This window comes from Passer domesticus, chromosome 2, assembly GCF_036417665.1.
Source record: "Passer domesticus isolate bPasDom1 chromosome 2, bPasDom1.hap1, whole genome shotgun sequence".
Lineage (NCBI taxonomy): Eukaryota > Metazoa > Chordata > Aves > Passeriformes > Passeridae > Passer > Passer domesticus.
This window is the reverse complement of record NC_087475.1, coordinates 21944199-21965636: the sequence shown is the minus strand read 5'-3', so window position 1 is coordinate 21965636 and position 21438 is coordinate 21944199. Positions and strand designations below refer to the sequence as shown.

General features: G+C 34.3%; 1 long non-coding RNA gene across 2 annotated transcripts; it reads right to left on the bottom strand.

The window, feature by feature from the left end:
- Nucleotides 1-897: 897 nt before the first annotated feature.
- On the bottom strand, nt 898-4676 carry LOC135295238 (uncharacterized). Of its 2 annotated transcripts, none has more exons than XR_010357273.1 (3): nt 4626-4676; nt 3402-3505; nt 898-2297 (listed from the first exon to the last, which is right to left on the bottom strand). It is a non-coding gene; the product is annotated as an uncharacterized LOC135295238 (long non-coding RNA). The 2 variants fall into 2 exon arrangements; XR_010357272.1 differs by lacking the exon at nt 4626-4676 and adding an exon at nt 4028-4554.
- Between the last annotated feature and the right edge of the window lie 16762 nt (nt 4677-21438).

The window sequence follows — 21438 nt, the reverse complement described above, 5'->3', positions numbered from 1 at the left end:
CCTCTGCAGGATTCTGCATTTACCTTTGCTGAATTTCAGGCAGTTCTCCTCTGCCCATCTCTCCAACCTGTTGAAGTTCTTCTGGAGGGCTGCACAGCACTCTGGGGTATGGGCCACTCATCCCAGATTTGTTTCCACTGAACTTGCAGAAGAGGCATCTCCCCTTCACACAAATCATCAATGAAAAAGTCAATCAATACTGGAGCCAGTATTGAACCCTGGGGGGCACCACAAGTGACAGGCCCTAACGAGACCCTGTGCCCCTGATTACATCCCCCAGGGATCTGCTGATCAGTCAGTTCTCAATCCACCTCATTATCCATTCATCCATTCCATACTTCCTGAGTTTGCTTACGAGGATGTTGTGAGAGACAGCGTCAAAAGCCTTGCTGAAATCTCAGATGTCTTTTAAGTTACTAGTTAGCAACAATGGAGTCCATCATCTCTTCACAGTTTTCCCTCTTTAGTTTAATACCAAAACATTGGAGTTTAGCAAACCTCACTGCTGCATAAGACCAGTGCCATTTGACATGCATATGGTGATTGGCTGACATTTCCTACCATAATGCTAGTGGCTGCTCTTAAAATCTCAAACCATCACTACTTGCAATGATTGTGTTAAGTTTTCTTTGCACACAACAGAAGGAAACATATCTATTTTGAAAAAGAACAAGTTTTCCCACTGCATTAAATATCAGGAATTGCACTTTTTTTCTTCCAAACTTAGAGTAGCAATACCTATGTATATGGACAGACATTCTGATTCAGGTTATCCTATCTATGCATCTCAGTCTTGAGAATACAAGACAATATGTCATCCTTGACAATGCTTTTAATAATTCATAACCCTATACTTGGCAATATATTTAAAAAAACATCTGAATGCAGGCATTGCATTAAACAAATAGCAAAGGCTTTCTGATGAAGCTTCTGAAGTTCTGTGGATTAGCCAAATAACAAGATACTCAGTCTTTTTTAGCTTATCTTTCAATCTCTTTCTAAAAACCTTGAGATCTGCTTCTATATGAAAAAAGCTCTCTTTATTTGGACAGTTTGTTGTGGGAAAAAAACAACCCCAAATTTGTTAACTGAAATTCAGTCCAATTATTTTTGAGGACCCATAAGTCTGAATCTCACTGAAAACTTGCAGATATTCTACACATTAGTCATTACTTTGCTTTTGTGCATATTCTTGCACTGTGGTGAAAGGAAGCATGCTCAGGAAATAATTTCCAGTAACAGCAACCAGTGTTCCACATGGCCACCCAAAACAGCAACTGGGATAGATGTTATAGAAATACTTAATACAGACTATTTCTGAGATATATATATAAACAAACATATAAACATATCAATTAAAAACAATATATTAAATTTGAGATCCTTTCCTTTCTCCTCCTTACTAAGAGTAAAACATTGAAAGCATTGTTTTACTACAAGTTTGTGAACTGAATAGAATTTTAGAATGTATTTGCGCTGGAAAGATTTTAATCTTACTTAAATACGATCATCGCAAAGGAATTGCAGGAGGACTGTCTGAAATAAGATGTGCTTATTTATTTGAAGGATATGCTGCACTGGTTTAATGACTAGTCCTCATTTGGAAAGATCTGCCACTCTTTGGATCAGGTACAGATGAGTGATAAAGGTACAGATGGAATGTATTTTAAACTCATTTTTGTGTTACTGTGTGGGGTATTTGGACCATATATGTACCAGAGAAATAAGTATTTAATAACTCACCCATTGGTTGTCTCCTTACAAGAATAATATAATTTAAATGGATAGGAGTAATATATTTTAAATACTTTTGGGAATATGTTCACTGTGAATGTATCCTTAAGTCTTATTAATTTCCCCTAAAACTTGCATTTGTTTCAGTGAAATCTAAACTGGAAAGTCCTGGAGCAGCTCAGTGCCTCATCAGCCTCTTCAATTGTACCCTTCCAGGCTGCTGGAATTCATCTTTCCTCCTGGAGCCTCAAATAAACAAGCCAGAGAACACTCACAGCATGACTCCACAATGAAATATTTAACTAAGGTTAGGACATCTGGGAAGAGTTTGGGGACAGCTTCAGGTCTGGAACTATGCATTTGAAACAAAATAATTTTGTTTGGTGCTTTTGGTCTTGATTTGAACTTTTGCTTTCTGCCAGCTGGGTAAATTCGTTCATGGCTGGGTTGTGCTGTGGCGTCTGTGGTTTGCAGATGTATGTTCTTGTCCATCACTTCATTGACACACCCGGTATTGTCTTCTTCTCTTGGAAGATGTCTTTAGAGCTAAGGGTTTTTCTAGGCTTGAAAGCATTTTGAAATACATCCTTTATTTTCATAATACAACATTTACATGCAGTAGTCAGTATTAATTGTTGCTTATTTTAAACTATTTCAGATTCTGAACCATCCATGCAACTGCCAATTTTTACCAGTTTCCTAATATTGCTATACTTTCTAAAATATCTTAAAACCAAGATACAAGTTTTCTGATTCTCTTTGGACTGTTTCCATTTTCTCAAAATCTTATTTCCTAAAAGTGAATTATAAATAGAGCAGGTTTGGGTTATACTCCATTTTAACTATATTTTTAATGTGGTTGTAACAATCACACCAGAGGCAATAATATGAGAGGAATGTAGAAAAGGAAACAACCTGATTCTAATTTTCTTTTTCCTTAACTGGGTTTTGCAATACTAGAATGTATTTCCCTTTGTTTTTTGAAGCTGCATATCTATATAAACAAAATAGGGACATGGTGACTTATCTATTGATTGACTAGTGAATTTGATGGTAGAAGGAAATTATGGTCAAAATTAAATATATCAATCAAACTCTAGACCCTCAAAGGCATTGAGAATAGGAATTAGACTCTCAATCCTCTGAAGACCTAACAAAAAATGGTACAAATAATGTAACTTTAAATGAAACTAATACATGCTTAATAAATTTCAAAATTCCCACATATAGTAAATGTTTACAGTTGTAGTAATAGTTTGCCAAAAGAAGACTATTTCAGAAATCATAGACTTTTGGCACTAAAGAATTAATATCAGCTGTTTCCCTCTATTGACCTTTGCAAGATTACTTCCACTATACACTAGTAAAGAAAAAAAAAAGAAATATAATTTGTCGCTACAAGAAGGTTATCATTCTGATGAGACCATTCCATTTTGTTTGGTCATAGCTTATAGGACACCCACATCAAACGAGCTTGTATTGCACATGATATTTTCCATTGTTTTGCAGAAAAAAACATGAGGACATTTGTAGCAGACATTTGTCCTTAATGAAAATATACTGAACTCAGTAGCAATGAAAAATAAACATTCATCACTGATCCAATTTATATTACACAGCCTTTATAGTCAACAGAATGAAAGAGGCATTTGCAGGGTTGGATTTACCTCATCCCAATGACTCACATGGATCTCATTGCAGGCATCTGGAATTTGACAGATGTATCCCGACCTCAAGTCACAGCCTATGGTCTTCTTTGGATCAGGACCATCTGCAGAAGTAGGAAACACTCTCTTATGACTGTAAAACTGTGTCAGACTTCACAACTATCAACATTTAAGAACAGCTATAGGGAATGAGAGCAGAGTGTTGCAGATAACTCTTGTATACCACTGGCAATTTTTTTTATTCAACATCTGTATCAGTCATGAGTGCCCAGTGCAGCCTTGCTCATTGAAACACCTCAAGTGCTAAGCTAACTAAACAGTAACCATGACCAACTCATGATGTAAAGCTATAACTTGAACAAATCTCACTGAAAGCAATTTTCTTGCTCTCATAATTCCAAGTTATAGGAATACTTCCAATATTTATCAACTATATATTTTTGCACACTGTTCAGGTGAACTATCTACTCAAAATATTAGACAAAACTTTCTGCTTCCCAGAACTCAGTTCTGGAAAATTTTGGATCCAAATAGTTTCAGACATATAAAATATTATTGTGGTAGGAATTGTTGTGTCTTAGGTGTAGAGAATATGGGAAATGGCAGCCAGCACACCAAGAGCCTACCTGAGAGAGGATTTAGAACCTGAAAAGCATCCTGAAATTTAGACAGTGGTCCATCTCCTCTATTTTCCCACACTAACCATATAAATAAACCTTCATACATTTTTTAAAGTCTGATAAACATTGTCTTGTGACTGCTCAGGCAAGGCATAATAGTAAGATATGGCGCCAACGGTTTTCCAGTAGGAGTCCAGTGGCCAAAACAGTCCTTCAGGAGGTGGGAGAGGCATAGTTCTAGATGCTGTCCCATTCAGGAGAGCTATGTTTCTGTCTCTTCCAAGGACCAACATAACTGCAAAACTGCATGGTCTCCCAACCAAAACTTTTTTTTTTTATCTTTTCCCTCCAATGGAGAGGAACCAATGCCAGCAGGGGTGCCAGACTGTAGTGTTGCATTATTTTTTCAAAAAATTTATTGTATTAGTTCGTATGTTGAATCTCCGATTATGTTTGATAAGTTTCATGGTTCTGCTCAGGTTTCCTCTCTCTCCCCCTCCAGCAGCCCTTGATCACCCCATCTATCACCCTGTTCCCCTCCCTAATCTCCTCCCAGTTGTCAAATGTATCCCAGTTTGCCCCTCCCTGGTCCCTTGTCCGTCACCGGCGGCCACCCCTTTCCTTCCAGAAGCTTCCAAGTTAGCCGTCGTGTGATTGGTGCAAGGGCCAGGGATCCTCCCCTGTTAACTCCCGATTGGCCTTCCGCAACTGTCCATCATGTTTCCCCACCTAGTTGCTGTTTCCCTATTGGTTATTTGTTCTAATATTTAAACCCATGTCAGGCTCCGGGTTGTTGGAGTCTGGGCAGACGTTACCCCTACCCAATTAACCTCTCCCAGTTGCCTGACGCTGTTTGGACTCTGCTTCTTTTCCTCTGGCGGGTTGCAGCTCTTCTACAATACCATCACCCTGCGGATCCTCTGCCCTAAAGCGAAGGCCTTAAGCGTTCTCCCTGGGAGTTCAGCTGGTCCCAAGGGGGAGTGCTCCTTGTGCTGCCGGCGGTGCTGGCTGAGCAAGCCTGGGCATCCATCTTTTAGAGGAAGCCAGCCGCCGCCGCTGCACCAGACAGAAAGCAAACTGCACTAAACTTGTTTGGGTGGAGTGGACTGGATTAGGAACTCAAGTAGGAGCTCCAGAAACATAATTCCCTGTAACAAGTGCCTCACCAATGCAATATCCTTATTTTCCTTCATTCTGCTTAGTGATTTTGTTTAACTTCCCATGCATACATCCATTCCAGATGACAGAAACAGCCCATAACAAAAGGTGTATAAATACTAAAAGCTTTTCCAGCATTTATTTATTATTATTATTGATTAAAAAATAATAATTTCAAATATGTTGAGATAATTTCAGTTTAGTACATGGGACTTACTGCTAATGAAGCAGTGATACCATAAGTAAGTTGAAAATTTGGGGTTTTTCTTCTAAGGGAACAGAAGTGTCAGGAACTAAAGAACCTGTGTTTTAAATTCAGCTCCTTTTATCAAAGGCTGCATGGTCCTTTTCAAATAAAAATTAAAAAAAAAAAACGTTTTCCTTCTACTTTAAAAAAAAAAATATATGAATACTATAATATTAATGAAAAATACAATTAAATATTTCTTTTTATCCATTTTATAGTTTTATCCTTAGATATTTCTCTACAGATCAGTATATCCCCATGTTAGAAACCAGTCACTCAAATGTGCATGTTTTTCCCAGATTAATTATATTGGCATTTGATACATACATGGATCTTTCTCTCTTTAAGGATTCTAAGTAATTTCTAAGGATACTGCCAAGTATATCTGCAAGGAACTCCAAGCCTGACTACTCGGAACATTTCTGATCCTCAGAAATTGGAAAAAAAAAATTTTCAGGTTTACAACCTATGTCCTAATCATCCCTGATTAGCAATGGACTTAATGCGAACAAACTCAGTCTAAAATTCCTGACTGACAGAGACAGGAAAGTAGAGAATTCTGTTCAGAAATTTCTGATATAGTCAGAAAAATTAGTGTTTGGATTAAGTTTATGTAATTATATTAGATGTCTCTTTGGCAATTTTAATTTTCTTTCCTTTTTGAGAGAGATTAGATAGAGCCTGGTGATTTCTTAATTCTCTATTCACATGGCAGTCTGGATTTATAGCTGCAGAACTGGGCACTCTTGAGTGAAATGCTTCTCATAACTTTCAAAGAAGCTTGTTGCAAAATAATTTGCTGACCACCATGGATTCTTGCAAGATTTGAAAATCAGCCCATTATTTTGATTGCTTATGCAGCTTAGAAAATGTAGTTTAAGGGAAGTAGTTAAAGTAATATCTCCACAAGTTTACAAAACATAAATGTACTTCTACTTTCAGTAAGTGCCATCTCCATATTCATGTATGCAGGGATTCATGATAACGCACAGAGGCATCGGATGTAAAGCCTCACAATACAATTAATGAAAAGAAACTTCGCTGAATATTTGATTATTACATAAACTTTAATCTTCTCCTGGCATACACTAACCTGCTGTGGTGATCAACATATTTTATTTCATCAGTTGATCCCATTTCTCAAGATTGAACTCCTGAAAAAAAATTGTTTTCAAGTGAGCATATACAAGAGCTAGGTAGCTAAACTACAATACCATGTTAAATCAAAAGACAGCTATCGGTTAATGATTCCTTCACCTTTAATGAGGAATAACTATATCCCAGGTTCAAGTTCACTTTTCAAAATGTATAATGATCTTCTGTGAATTTCCAGTGAGTTCAGCACAAAAACTGAAAGAAAATGAAGCATAAAGTGGTGGAAAGAAATGGTGTCATAGTGTAATATATAAGAAGAAATAATTTACTTACGCATAAAACTTCTACTTTCTAACAAACTATCAAGTATAACTTGATGCTCCCATTGCCTTTTTTTAAGGACAAAATCTATTTTAAAACACATTAAAACTTATTAAACCTATTAAATATTATATTAATATCTCTTTGCATTAAGAAACCGTTATTGTTTTACAGACCAGCTTAGTATTTAGTCTACAAGCTAAGAGCAAATGGGTGAATTCATTATGCTATTTTTAAAACTCGTTTTATTTTCCTAGAAATATATTATTTCCATATGGGCAAGATGACAGTTATAATAGTTACCAACATTTTTTTACTTTTTTTTTTACCTTTCCTGGAATATTTTTTTAAACTTCATTACATCAGTAGGAAAATCTAATTTTTTTTTTGTGTACTTAAGCATAATATATATTTTTAATTTATAGAATATCCTTATCAGAAGAACATCCTCAGTGCAGACAGAAGGTATGTGTTGTAAATGATGCTTGGAATTGTCAAGGGAACAAGTTTTTATTTTAAGAATATATGATACTACTGAAACTTTTCTCCTTTTTTTTTTTTTTCCACCAGCAGACAAGGAGCAGGGGAGCATATTTTTCATTGTAAGCTTCAACCAGACTTCTAAGAATTGCTGTCTTTGAAGCACTCCCCCCCCCATCCTCCCCCATACTGGTCTCCAATCCAGAATGAAAAACGTTCATGCTGTTGGACCACTTTCTTCTAGGACTTTCATAGTGTTCTTGTCAACAAATTACATAAAGTATCAGACAAATCCCTTATAGATGGTTTCCATGAATCCATGACACTAATTTTCACTGCATCTTAAAATGTATCTACAAAGCTCTGATCACAGCTACTACTTCAGAAAACAGCAATGAGCAACAGGAGACTCTAAAGAGGGGGAGAAAATCTGTTTTCTAGCTACTTTTTAAGACTGATGATATATTTTTCCAGTTTATTGACACTAAATGAGTTAAACTTGATTAAGATTCCTCTGCCTCAAAACATTTGTTCCCAGTTTTCTGATTGATTTAGTCAACTATTTTTGGTTCTAAAATTTTGGTAAGTAGCCATGAATCTGGTTTCAATTGAGTGTCCCAAACCAACAGCAGTTGGGAAGTCAGTCATTTTTGTGATGTCTCTGAGCCCCATGAGAGAATCATGACCTTACTGTGTCTGTTTGCTGGGCCTCTTTCATACTTTATGGTAGTTCGGATCACTCAGATGTCCTGAGTTGTATGCCCAACCCCCAAGCACAAAGTAGGAAGGGGAAAAGATTGCACAGTAGTTTCAGTTTGGTTTTTCAGCAGAGACGATTTGTGACAAAAGAGACCGTCTTCTACACCAAACAAAATGGTTTTGATTTTGTGATTTATCCTTCTGTCTAACATATTCTAAGTTATGTCTCTTTTTAACTGCTGCAACAAACTCTTTCATTTAAGGACACCATGATTTCCTTCTAGAAAACCAAGATTTCCATCAGTTTTTATATAATCAAATAATTTTTCTATAATTTTTAAAAATTTATTATGAATAAAAATGTGCCAACTTTTGAAATTTTTTTTAGGAGCAACAAAGAACAGATTTTTCCTGAGAGCATTTGCTTACCTTCTTCCCATTCACCTCCAAAGCACTTTAAAAATATAACAAACCTATTTTGAAATCTGTACAAAATCAACGAATAACTTTATTGAAGGTGTTGCCACTGTGTATGCTGATGAAATTTCTTATATTCACTGATATTTCAAATACTGTGAAGAACAAACCAGTTTCGGGGAAAAAATATTTCCATGTCTAATCTCAGAGATCTTAGCTTTTAGAAGGCACTATTTATCCAGAGAGCATTAATGTGATCTATTGATGAGATAGTATCACATAAGGAAGTTCCTCCAATCATTTGGAATTACAGAATGACAGAATGACAAAATTACTGTTACAATATTGGAGAAGCCATATGCGCTGACATTTTGTATTTTGAACAATTAAATAATTTCTAGTGATGCTCAGCATAGTGGTAGGAAGCCTCATCATCAGCCAGAAGGAAAATAACTTCTAGCGAAAGGCTGCCACAGTTTTTACAATTTCTAAATGAGCAACAGTCACATCAACCAAAAAATATCTTGAGTTGATAGCAGTAGAAAATAAGGAATGAGATTTCATAGAAAACTGATTTGGAAAAATGCTGTCTCAGACTGACAGAACACAGTCATAATATTTAACAGATACATTGTCATATTTGTTTAAATTTGAACAGTAAGTTTTATTATCCTTACTACACACACAAGTATTTATTTTCATTTTTGTTATGAATTTTCACAATTTAAGGCAACGTGTTAGAAGGATCTTGATTCATTAAAGCAAATTGATTTTCAGGGCTTGTTTCAGAACTATTTTATCACACTAGATATTTATTTATATCTAGGGTTTTGTTCACGAAATAGCTGTGGAGGTGGAACTGCACCACTAAATCTGGCTTTGCAGTTTATCTCAGCAACCTCCCCATGATCTCAGAAGACACTTAAAGTCTTAATCTTCTATTTTCCCAGGTTTAGATGTGCAAAATCCCGAGGTGTCTGAATGGTTTACTTTATACCTGCACACCACCTCCCTTAACAACTTCAGACAGAAAACTTTGTAAACCCTGCCCAAATCCTATTGACATTTTAGTCTGCCATCATTTTAGCTTTGCCTAAATATCTTTAACATTTGTCCAAGCCTTGCAGGAAAAGGACAGCGCAAACAGACAAGAGATATAGATATAAGTCCAGTCTGGAGTTTTTTAATTAAAATTTAGTAAATTAAATCAAAGCATTTATTAAACTAGAAAGGGAGAGAAAGGCTAATCAAGGAACTAAGACTGGTTGCTAAGAATGAGGTGGACATCATGATTCAGTAAGGCCAGGATGTTAGCAAAGGGGAACTGAAGGGCTGAGGGAGTGTGTGGGGAAAGTCAGGAGAGAGGTTTAGCTATTAAGATTTCATATATAGACCAACAAGTTCTTGGAAAGCATGAATAAGGTATCAAATATTTCACCTCATGAGTCAGTTTTCTTGGACTTACCATGGAGATTTGCAATCTTTGGAAGAACTTGAGCCCAAAAAATATTCCCAGTGCAAATAGCTTCCCTGGGGCATCTGTGAATGTCCTCATCAAAATGGCCGGAAACTTCATTAGATTCCTCTGCTTTCATTCCTCATTACATTTAGCTATTTAATAAGCTTTGAATTCCAAAGAAATGCAAAAACTCTTTTGGAGAATATGGAAAATTGTTTATAAGCTTCCTTGTGAACTGGAAAATATCTGTGATTTTCCCTTTGCAAGCAGGACCTCAAGCTACATGTGGTTGATAGTACCTAAAGGTAAACGTACATCTGGCACTCACCACAGGCTACTAGGAATTTCTAATTGCTATCTGTCCTCAGTGTTTCCCAGAACAATGTCTTGTGGGCATCTTGCTACACAGAAGTTGTTGGAAGCAGAGAGCAGCTGTACACTCAGAGCACTTCTGCAAGACTGAGTTTTGAGAATTTCAATACCGACACAATATTTTGTTCAGGAGCAACAGAAAAAGGTGTTCATGGGTGAACACGGGGGAGACCTGCAGCAAACAAGCATTAATGAGCATCTTGCATGCCTAAGGCTGCCCAGCTGTCCATGGCAAGCCAAACAGATATTGTGCATGACTTCTGCCCTGGGAATATTATTCTCTAGATATAAGGAACGGGATGAAAACAGAATTGATTAAATTAACTTTTGCTGTCTAATCTGTAAAACTCACTCCAAAGACATTTTTGAGTCCCCATATATTCAATTTTTAGCTTTTCTCACATACTTTAATATACAATATACAGTACAAATTTTAGGTGTGTTATTTTCTCTGCTTTTTTTTTTTTTCTATGAAGAAATATATAGACCCTTTTAATTCCCCTAATCCTCCAAGTAAGGAATATCTTTTATTTATCACTAGGTCCTCTTCTCTTCTAGGGTTTGATTGTATTAATCTATAGCCTGCAGAAGAATTAAATATAGCCAGGGCACCAAAAGTGCCAAAGCAAGGCACTGTACTGGTTTCCACCATCAGTACAAGAGCTTGAGAACTTTCTTTCCCTTCTTTAGCTTCTCATTTAACTTAATAGGCCCTGCTGACATACATTAAGAGAAACAGAGCTTGACAGTAAGAATATGCATCCCATCCACACTTCCATGACAATCAGAAATAAGCCACCATGTAGAAAGCAACTGATAAGCCACCCCCACTTTGTCATAAGTGGCATGAGCCACGACAATCAAATCAACCTTGACTGGCCTTAATGCAGAGTTCTGTGACAGCTCAAGCTCTTTTTCTGCTGCTCTACAGGATGTGCACCTTAGTATGTCCTGTTTCTTGCCTTATGTGTATTTACATATCACACTAGGTGCATTAGAAAGTCGCCAGAGTTGCATAATATTCAAATGTCAGGAATAAGAAAATATTTTAGTCACTGCCCTTAAGCCTACTTACCTAAAGGGTGGGGATTTGTCACTGCTTCTAAAGAGCCAACACACGCTTTACATCCAGAAACCAGTTGTATTCTTTTTCCTGGGAATTCTTTTCAGCTGACATGAAATACTATTTTAAATTATTCTGCTGTTTTACTTATTGTATTTCAAGACTTCTTTTAACATATTCAGTAGAAAAACTCTGTACAACAGACTAGAGGCTGAAAAGATATAGAGCTGAATATGACAAATTGGATTTAATCAACTTCCAGATTTTTCTTCAAAATAATTAATAAAATTTTGTCATCAGACAACTAGTGAATATTTTCATTGAAAAAACGTACACTAAACAAAATGTTCATCCTGAAATTTGGAAACAAAATTTCTTCTCCTTTCATTACAAGATGACTGGGATAATGAATCTACCTAAAATTAAACTGACTATACAATCATCTCTTTTTAGTCCATCTTTATTGCCTTTTGTAGCCATGGGCAGATTTCACACACATTTAACATTAAGTTGATACCTCAAGTAAAACAAAATTCCTAAAGATTTAGGAAATGAACAGCTTGATAGGGGTGTGAAAGATAATGTGATTGATTGTGGTGAGACTGAAAGAGAAGTGAGGGAGAATTGGGCTGAGTTCAGCCACCTTCAGATGAGCAATCAGTGCTGATTAACCTGCCCATTAACTCTGCATACACTGATCAGATGCACCACCACAACTGATTCTTGCTTACTGAAAGTGTTATGGAGACCTGGGGAGGCACAAGGTGTATTGCAAAGCAGAGGAGACCTTTGAGCCCAACCCCAATGCAAACTCAGTTTTCTTAGTATATTGCTTATAAGACTGGTCTCAAATAGCAAAGCTAAGAGAATGAAATGAAAACAACAGTAGAAAAGAAGAATTAAAAAAAAATAATTGGATGCTAATTTGATAGAAACTAAAATATTTGCACTGTTTTGATTCAAAAGAAATAAGGAGGCTCATTTGTTTTAGTATAACCCAAGCCAAATATTTCTTTTTATTTTTCCCTTTGTCTACAGAATCAGTTATTCAAACAGAGATAAGTGCATTATGTAGCTGTCTACTATGCATAAGTTTATGTGTCAAACACTCTGCCATAAAGTCCCAGGCTGCAGTTACAAACAGAATGTTTGCAAGGGGCATTGCACACAGCAATGGGACAGCAGCCGAGCCACACAGAACCTGTTCCTGTGCCATTGTACCAGACACTGCTGAAATATAATTTTATGTCAAAGAGATATGGTATTAATAGCAACAGAACATACAAAGCAATTTAGGAATCTTGGTATTATCTTTATAGAACTAGATATATAGTTATATAGATATATATCTATAGATATATATAACTAGATATAACTAGAACTAGTTATATAGATATATATCTATATAGAACTAGATATTATCTTTATAGAACTAGAAAGTTTTAGTTTTCTTCTTGGGTTTTTCTCTTTCTTCCTATTTGCAGGTTTGGGAAACAGCTCACAGAATGACAAGTTTACAGAAAATTCAGTGATAATAAGGATGTCAAGATGATATAAATATAAATAAGAATAATTATTTTTCTCCACTCAAATTAGCTTATATTGACATTTTTATTTACTGTGGATATAAAATCATCTCTACATTCATGCTACTTAGGGTACAATGCTGGATGTAGTCCAGAAATAAATTAATTTAATTATTAAGTTATTCTGTCTTCAAAGAGATTTTGAACTGCATAGATAATTTCATAATCACACCTAAAAAGTATGGCAATTGGACATAAAATTGTACAGGCCACCTGGAATAGAGATGGAAATGACAATTAGGTTATGTTAGATATTTTTATCAATATGGATGCATGATAATCACATTTTTAACTTTAGGTTGAGTATTATGAAGCTAGGAATGGAAATGCTAGTTGGTTTTTGGACTTTTGATACAACACATGTGCCAAGTAATTCTTAAAATGAAAATTTTTGCATTTTTTTTACCCAATAAGCACTACATAGCTTTCTAAGAAGGAATGCATTCATTCAGTTCTATTCTAAACACCTTGCAGCAGGGAAAATTTCATTTTACATAGAATGAAATAAAATTTCCTGTTACATATTTGTTATTTGTACTGTATAACTTTATATTGGAACACTGTCGGTTTCCTTTGCAGCAATGTTAATAACCTTCAGTATAATTCTATTTCAACTTTTTTCTTGTAGCCACTGAAGCCTTTGCCCCAGATTGTATCCTATATCAAGGTGTTAGTTTCAGAGCTATTATCATTAATGTTAGTTTAAAAAGCAATAACTTAGCCTTTCAAGTTTTGTTCCATTTTATGATGTTCTCTTTGGCTATGTACAATAAATGACTCTAAAGACTGAGATGTTAAAACAATGCCAGAATTAGCTAAGTTGATTTCTTCAGAAATCTGCATGTTTCTCCATTTGCCTAGCTACTGAGCTTTGGAATTTTATGCATATGTTGAGACAACTCAAAAGGATTTTTTAAAAGTCTTTAAAGATTGAAGGACTATTTTTGAACATCTGTAATCTCCAAGCAATTCTCTCTAAATAGAAGTGTTTTGCACAAGAAATGGCTGCTGTAAAGTCCTCTGAAATAGCAGAAGCAGATTAACTAGCTGTTTAAATTCCAGACTCTACTTAATGAAAAACATGGGTGTCACAATATTCATCTAAGCCAAAAGCCTAAAACCAGAAATATACATTCTCTTTTGAAGTATAAGTTTTGAGTATGCAGTCAATGTGATCTTGGCTAACAATACTCACTCAGACACAGTAATTTCAACTTTACCCTATAGAGGATCATTAAAGTAATTCTGAATAAGAGTTCTAGGTGACAACTATTGGGATGAAAGTATCAAAAGCTACATGCCAGTGAAAGTATCATGTTCCTACCTAAAGCCATGTAAAATAACATTTTTTAGAAAAAAACCGCACTGCTATTTCCTTTAATGTAATTTTAATAGTAAAATTTAATTAAAATAGTCTTCCCTTACCAATCAGCAATTGATGATACATTGAAATTATTAACCTTAATTTATAATTTTATAGTGTTCCCACACATCTGACAACAATACATTATGATTTTATGGTAAAAAAACCACACAAAATGTCAAGATAGTCCTGTCTCATTAAAATAAATATCATTAAATAGGAACAAAATACATGTTGGAATGTCGAACTGCTGTTATTTGTATATTTATCCTTAGTTCTAGTTGCCCAAGTGTTTTCTCTAGATCAATGGGCTGTATTAATATAGTGAAAATTACTAAGAATTTAGCTAAAACACCTTTAGTTTTGCATTGCTCTTCTTCACACTTATTCTAAGAAAAAAGACGTGTAATACTTTATATCGATTTTTGCATTATCACACTTCTCAGAACTGGACAGGGTTATGCTGTTTGGCACCAGTTCAAACATAGGAACATCCTTCTTTCTATGTAAATAGGGGTAACCTTGGAAGGCTTTATTGATGACAACATATCACCTTTCTATGTTTTTCCTATAGGAACAAATTACGATCATGGCAGTGCCAAAGGAACTGTAAAAGTTCCCATATGGTTTTAACTATACAGAGTTCTTAAAATACAATGATATATTTTCTTGACTATAAGCCATTTAAATGGATTCTATCTAGAATGTCTTATTAATTTTTCATTCTGGTTACAGTCTCATTGGTCTTGTTTTAAGAACTTTTCTCCAAAGTAATAAAAATCCCAGCCTGCTCTTAATTTGCTGCTTGGGTTTTTTTTCTCTTTTACCTCACACAGGACAAAGCCTCAAGCTTCCATTAAATGTTGATTTGACAGGAAAATGAATAATGTTCTTTATCTCCATCTCTAGAAATACAGTGATAAATTTATGGTAAATGTCAGTCTGTTCTGAAACACAGCCATGGTGCATCAAGACAAAAAATCTGCTTGCTCGAGAAAAATCATTAACAGACCATTAGAGAACAGTACATAACAAAAAAAAAAAAAAAAAAAAAAAAAAGGTCAGGATCTCATTTCTCATCTTCTCATCACAATTCCATTTCAAACATGTTATATAAGTTCTGGTATATGAGTGAAACCCCCCAGATTTTCTAATTTTTAAGCCTTAACAGACAGTAATTGGGGCAAAATCTTCATGTCCTGTCTGCCACATGTAATGGATGCGTATAACAAAGATAAAGCTGCATCGTGTATGTGTAGGCATGCATAATTTTTTTCTTTACATATGTGTGTATAATTAAATAATTTCATTTAGTATTTAACATTAAAATCACACTCTTTACATATATATAACAAATTTGCTTATGTCTCATAACAATTCAACAGCAAGAGCGCAACACTTAGAACAAATACCCAGGAGTTCATGACTCTGTTTTGAAATAAAATTCTCTAAAAATTTAGGTAGTTTTTTAACAGTATCAAATTTTGATTGATCAGAAAGTACTTATTAAAATAAGACACATTAAAAACAGTTTTTTCTAGAATTGTTTCATTGAAATTTGGAAAGTACAATGAAATGAAACATGGTATATTCATAGAAACATAGAATCATAGAATACCAGGTTGAAAGACACTTCAAGGATCATCCAGTCCAATCTTTTCTGTCAAAAATATGGTCTAGACAAGATGGTTTAGCATCCTGAGCAGCCTTATCTTAGAAGAGTGCAATGTTGGATAATCCACCATTTCTGCAGGGAAGGTTATTCCAATTGCTGATTATGGAAAATCCTCCTCTTTGTTCAATCAGGATCTCCCCAGGAGTAATTGATAATTAATCAAAGGCAGGGGTTAAGGGATTTTGTTACAACCCTGCTCTTCAAAAGGTTACCTTTGGCTTTAGACATTCTGTCAATTCTAGTCTTGTTAAGCAGACCTGCATGGAGGAGAGGTAGATGAAAACAGTGCTATAGTTTCCATGACCTTGACAGAAGGGTCTTTCTCTCAAAAGTGTCAGTGTCCAGAGAAAATGGTGAAATTTTCTGAATCTTGTGCAGAAATTAGAGAACTTTGCAGGCCCGGATTGAACTGTCATAAGCATGTGTTGAAAAGAAATAAAATCTTTCCCACTTTCTGCATCTATACCAGCAGCTTCTGCAACCTCTGCCAGAGGAAGCAAAAACCTCTTTTAACACTAGCTAAGAAATAATATTAAGACAGTTGTAGCCTCAAGGATGGCATGAAGCTCTCAGCTTGGAGCCCTGTCCTAAGGACATACTCCATGACTTATAGGACATATTGTTACTCCTCTGTTGTGATTCACAAAAGATGCTTTTATCCTTTAAGAGCATTTGTTCATATTATGTATAAGTAATAAAGTGCAAGAAATTACTTGTTCTGTTATTTCTAAAGTCAAGGGTTGTTGGATGGCTTTAATCCATGTTATAAGTGACCCAATTGCAGTCAGTGGAGAGGAGCAGGTTCATCTCTGTTGAGCCTCCTCATTTTACCTATTTCAGATGTTCGTTCCAGAGTAAGAAAAGCAGTTTCACAGGTTCTGTAGTAAGGACTTCTGTGAAAGTCTAGGGAAGAAGACATGACAAAAGTCAGAGTCCTCTTGGTCTATTGTTGAAGTGACAGGGTGAATCACATATTTTACAGGGCAAATAATTCAGGATTCACCCTGTCCTATTCAGGATGAAAATGCAAGTCAACAACTTATGTTGCCTGTGCCTGAGCCACTGACATACTACCTGTAGTTTTTCTTTTCTGCTATTAAGTTAAATATGTAATGCATATGTTCATGGCTGTCAACAGGAAGAGAAAAATTGTGAAACTCATTTTAACTTACTACTTTATGAGCAAAATAAATAGAGGAAATAATTGCATGCAAATTTATTTATTTATTTATTTATTTGCTACTGTGTTTGCCAGGTAATCACCTCATTGTTACCCATGTCTGGGTGGTTCAACAGCAGAATATTTCCCTAAATTAAATAAAACTACTCTGCAGTTATTTATTCTCCTTCCTGTCCCTTTGAACATGTCTGCCCACCAGAGTACCTTTCTTACTTTAATGATTGTCTCCTCGTCAAACTGATTAGGCAATGTGAATGCTAATCTTTGAAGGCACCAGATGTCAATAATTCTTTCAACAGTGTAGTGGTAAGTATCGCAATTGGAAATTTGCTATTCCTAATGCATACAACTCTCTCAGAATGATAAATTTATATTAAATTGATAAAATCCCATCTTCACCCATTTTGTAGTTCAGCTGTGGAGTGAAAATACTCAGCCAAATATTTCAGGCTTGTCTCCGAAGCCTTAAATCCACAAGTTAGAAAAAATCTGCTGAATACACAAAGCTCATAATGACTTCAATAATATTCTGGATTCCTGGTACTTCTTAAGATTTATTTGAAATGCAAAACTTAATTTCAGGAGGCAACTATATTTTTTTAAAAAGTCTGTTTTCATAGAGCAGAGTCTGCCAGACTGGCTTGTGACTAAGGTATTTCCCAAAAGGCTGCTTAGCATTTGTGCACTAGAAAAAGTTACAAAGCACTTAGGAAAACATGAATCACTATATTTTCACTCTCAGTTTTATTAAATCCCATTTCAAAGTTACTGTAAGTCAAACATTTTCTCCCTCATTCTTGATATCTTCTCCTTTCCACCCAATAAAATATTTCTCCTTATGCATATTTTTCCCTCTGTCAATATGTACTTCTGATTTTTGAGATTCTACGTCTTATTCAGTTTTCAGTTCTCCATGCTTAAATTTCTATGGCAAACAAAAAACGGTGTTTAATATTTTTTTAATTATTCAGGTGGTCAACAGACTTTTGTTCAGTTGCTTGCAGTTGTTACAATCTCTATTACTTTATTACTATTTTATACAAGATTCTCCAAAGTACTTTAGCTCTGTTTAAAATAGTTCCTACTTAAAGTGTTTCTGGCTTGATAAATCATCAGCCCTATTTTTATAAAATTGTTTAGGCCACTAGATCATGCGTTATTGCTCATATTGATAATATGTATGGTTGAAAATTTGTCCCAGAGTCATTGGGAAACTCTAGACATCTAGTCATTTATATCATAAAAAAATTAATGCAGACTTGATATATTTTCATATCATAAGAAAGAAAGAAATGTCATTGTGTCTTCATCTTATACACCTAAAAGTGTCTATAAAGAGAAAATCAGCACAGATTAGATAAATACCTAGTAAATATCTAGTTTACTACTACTACTACTACTACTATTACTGCTAAAAATAATAATAATAATAATCAAATAGATAATCATCTCCAGAATCTCCATCCAAATTCAACTGAACAAGTTGTGTTCTTATTTAAAGTTGTCTCGTTATCTTATTTAGTTGTTATCCTACAGTTTGGTTTACATGGTTATAAATGAAATTAAAGTAAAACTTATATTTCATACAAACATTTAAACAGAAATTTCAAATTAAAAAGATGAAAGGTACGTTCATCAGCACAACAGTAATGATGACATTTGCTTTTAGCACATAATATATTGCACATGGATAATAAATTATATTACTAGTGAAAAAAAACTATTTTATACAATTCTTCTACTATTGTAGATATGTGTATGGCTGCAGTGGAGAAATAGGATGTCTAAGAATAACCATACAAGTGAACCATTTGGGATGGTTAATCTTAAAAAAATCTGTTTTCACGTGGAGTTCTGTAGAAAGCATTAGAAATGTAAAATAACCAAAACTTCAATTTCTAAGTTTTTAATTCAAATTTCTTTTGCTCAATCATGAGAAATAGAAATCTTAGGAAAACAGCACCTACAGACAGTCTTTCAGTGTCTGTAATATTTTTAAAAATAATTTATTTATTTTTTCTTTTTTGACCACCATAAAATTTTTAGCCAGTATCAAGTACTTTCTGACATTTTAGATTAATTACCTCACTAATCTGACTGATATGTCTCAGGATAATAAAAGCTTCTTAGAATCAAGTTGTGGTTTATCCTGAGATTCCATTTTAAATCTCCAGTGTACTTTTTCTGTAAGACCTCTGACTCCAGAGATAAAAGCACAGAAGGATTAAAGATGACAGTTAATCTGATAAGTATTTTGGGTTTAATATGATTGCATATTTAATACTCATGCATTTAATTCCAAGTTATATTAATACATTACTTTCCATAGTGAGGCTATATACTAAAAAAAATAGTTACTAAACAACATTATCTAGGAAATGTTTTTTCTTCTTCATATCCTCTGGGCTTTATGTAAAAAATCTAGCAGTAGAGGATTATTTATCTCATACTTTCTGATTTAAAATTGATATTTCACTAAATGGTGAATTTATAGATATCTCAATTGTATCATTTTTAGCCTCAGATTGCCTATTTTGATTACCTCCCAGATTCCCAAATGAAGCCATGCTGAACCTGATATAAAGCCTATTGAAATCAATGTGAAATATGTAAATTTTGATTAATTTATTAATTAATCAAAATAAATTACATATTTCACTAAGTAACACTTAGAAATAAAAATACACTTAGAGAAAATTTTCAACTAAACAAACCCTTCTATGATTCTATGATTCTATGTTTAAGTTTGTGTTTTGGGTTTTTACTTAAAGAAAGAATTAAAATTTTCCAGTTTTTCTAATTATTTGAGAATCACTAATCTGAATAACTTTAAGGTTATTTAATGTTATGACTGTAAAGCAAAATCTTTGAAGTAGGGATACAGTGAAAATCTATCCTCCTAGTGAATTTTAAAAAATTTTCTAAACCCTATTTTGCATACATAAGTTTTTTTCTACACTGCGTATGAGTATTAAAATTTCTATTAGGGAATCATGTTAACATAGCAGTCCAACAACTGTATACCACAATACCAAATAAAAGCCCACTTTGTCAACAAACATATTATCTGTAATGCACTCATGTGATATGTATTTATGTTTTCAAGATCAAATAAAGTCAGTTTAATACATTTTGCTTTCTATTTCTTCCTGCAGTTTGAACTTGCCAGATGGTTTACACTGGAATAACATCTACCTCAGAATTCCAAATCAAACTTTTACTTATGATTCCATCTTTTCAAATATGAGATACAATAGGAAATCTAATAATTTTCTTGTTTATATCTGCTAGACTGAAGTTGTTTCTTTGTCTTTCAGATCTTTATATTAACACATTAAATTTAGATCTTGTAACTACATGGGCAATGATAGAAAAATGTCATGCACTAGAAAACTTAATTAAAAAAATTCTAGTGCATGAATGGAATAAATAGTAAGTTATTTCAGTAAGTCACAGAAATGGAGGAGTGATATTTCAGATGAGGTGTATAAGAATAGCTTATACATGTTTGCATAAAATACAGGATAAGCTCTAATTTTTATAGTTATATCAAATCAATTAGATTCTATCAAACATTTTACATATTGACTAATAATGAGTAACTTCTGTGTCTTAGCCATGTCTCCTCCCACCTACTGCAAAATTTAACCCTGCTCTGGCTGGAAGCAGAACACCTGCATGTTGTCTTTTTAGTAGTTTTCTTGATGTAAGTAAGAGAAAGGTTTGGAGTTAGCAGGGCTAAGAACCAATCTACCAGAATATTCTACCACAAATAAGAAAGAACAATTTACCTTTGCCACAAAGAATATTTAGTTTTTCATTAATGTAGGAGTACTATAATTATAGATTAGTTGAGTGTAGATTGGAATATGTTAATTTAGAAACTTGAAGATACTTAATGGAAGATATATGTCTAGATATATATAAACTCTTAATCAATGGAATATGGTGCCTCGGTTTACTCTGGGGTCATGCATAACATGTATAGTTAATGCATTAAATAGTAGATTTTCTAATTCAAGGATGAAATTTTATTGAAGAGTACTTTTTCAGACCTCTCTTCCAAGATGACAGTGAAATACTCATTTCACCTTGTAGGACACTATTTCTTATCTGTTGAATTAACTGATTAATCAGCTTGTGTTTCATCAATTCAGCACTGTTTAAGCCTAACTCACTGCTAGAACTTTGTGTGTGTTTTTAAAGGGAAAGTTCCATTTCTGACATGTTTGCAATTTGACAGGTAAATTAGAAGCTTAGCAAGTCATAACTCAAGGCTAAGTTGTCATGGGCTGGATGTTG